At 40.2% G+C, this 2,015-nt stretch overlaps 1 pseudogene; it reads left to right on the top strand.

Moving 5' to 3' along the window:
* The first annotated feature begins 584 nt into the window (after positions 1-584).
* On the top strand, positions 585-1,552 carry LOC119533458 (annotated as a pseudogene).
* Positions 1,553-2,015: the final 463 nt, after the last annotated feature.

Genomic DNA, 2,015 nt, shown 5'->3' with positions numbered 1-2,015 from the left:
TTAGAGCAAAAATGTTTGATATGCTGGGTTTTCCAGATGTCACTCAACTGGCTGGAATGAGACTTAAAAAGAAAATCTTTAAAGGAAAATTTAAGAAAAGCCCTGTGTATTGGGTATAGTGACATCTGTGACAATTAATTCAGCTGGTTAGATTATTCTGAAAGGGCAGGTCTTGGTGTGAGTTTTATCTCCATGCATCAGCCAACTAATTCTGTTCTGTTGCCAAAGGCTTATTAACCTAACTCACACCAGCTGTCCTCTATCTAGGTGGGCTAGAATTTGTGCATTAAGACCCATAATCAATACTGGGGGATAAAATCAGAAGCAGAAAAAGTCTTCTTAAGCATCAAAGGGAAAAAAATAAATTCTTCTGGTTGTACCATTCTTGTGAAAAATTCTAGCTGCATTGGGTTCTGCCAAAATAATACTGAGATTTAGAGCCACAATCAATTCAGAATAAGGTGATATTTGTTCCAAAGTGATCTCCAAACAATCTCATGTATTTTCCTGTATAGGTCAAGTTTCCTTCTCAATAAAGTCCTTGACATAAGTAAGAAGGAAAACAGATTGTCACGTTCATATCTTTCTCCTTCATAGGTTTAACACACATGAACAAGTCAGCAACACAGACCGTGACTGAGTTTGTTCTCCTGGGATTCCCTGGTTGCTGGCAGATACAGCTTTTCCTCTTCTCATTGCTTTTGGTGGTTTATGTCCTAACTCTGCTGGGGAATGGAGCTATCATCTGTGCAGTGAGATGGGATCCACGACTCCACACCCCTATGTATCTTCTGCTGGGAAACTTTGCCTTCCTTGAGATCTGGTATGTTTCCTCCACCATTCCCAACATGCTAGGCAACATTCTCTCTAAGACCAAAGCCATTTCATTTTATGGTTGCTTCCTCCAGTTCTATTTCTTCTTTTCCCTGGGCACCACTGAATGTCTCTTCCTTGCAGTAATGGCATATGATCGGTACCTGGCCATCTGCCACCCATTGCACTACCCCACCATCATGACGGGGCGGCTCTGTGGCATGCTGATGTCTCTCTGCTGGCTCATTGGATTCCTTGGCTACCCAATCCCCATCTTCTTCATCTCCCAACTTCCCTTCTGTGGTCCCAATATCATTGATCACTTCCTGTGTGACATGGCCCCTCTGATGTCTCTATCCTGTGCCCCAGCCCCTATTACTGAATTTATTTTCTATACTCAGAGCTCTCTTGTCCTGTTTTTCACAGTTACGTACATTCTTTGATCCTATACCCTGCTGCTTAGAGCTTTTTTTCAGATCCCTTCTGCGGCTGGCTGGCAAAAGCCTTCTTCACCTGTGGTTCTCATTTAGTTGTGGTGTCTCTTTTCTGTGGGACAGTCATGGTAATGTATGTGAGTCCTACATATGGAATCTCAGCTTTGATGCAGAAAATCCTCACACTGGTATACTCAGTAATGACTCCTCTCTTTAATCCCCTGATCTATAGTCTTCGTAATAAAGACATGAAAGTTTCCCTAAGGAATATCCTATGTAGAATGAGGATTAGTCAAAATTCATGAGCCAAAGACGTGCCATACTTCCATGTTCTAATGAAGAAAAAAGTAGAAATGTATCAGTTCTTTCAGTGTCTTTTAGTCCTCACTCTGAGAGTTAAAGTTCAGATACTATACCTAGAAATGTACCCAGCTTTAAATACCTTTCCAGTACTGATCTACTTAAACCTTAATTCACTGGCCTTTAGTACTAGTGGAATTTTTGTATGTCCATCTTTATTGGAATGATAAAATATGATTGCTATATGAGAGAAGGTAGACTTTCCTGCTAGATTTGCCATCAGTTTGGAGACAAGCCTAAAAGCCTTTACAAAATAGACAAAGATGCAGGAACTTTTAAACAGCCATTGGACCTTTCTATAATCTTAACTTTAAGGTTATAGAAAGATCCTCTCTTGATCTAGTCTAACAATCTTAAACAATCACACTTTGTTTCTATTAAAAGAGGGAGAGAACAAAACACTTAACC

This window comes from Choloepus didactylus, chromosome 4, assembly GCF_015220235.1.
Source record: "Choloepus didactylus isolate mChoDid1 chromosome 4, mChoDid1.pri, whole genome shotgun sequence".
NCBI classification, from domain to species: Eukaryota; Metazoa; Chordata; class Mammalia; order Pilosa; family Megalonychidae; genus Choloepus; species Choloepus didactylus.
The sequence above is the reverse complement of the archived record's forward strand: the minus strand, read 5'-3'. Positions and strand labels throughout refer to the sequence as shown.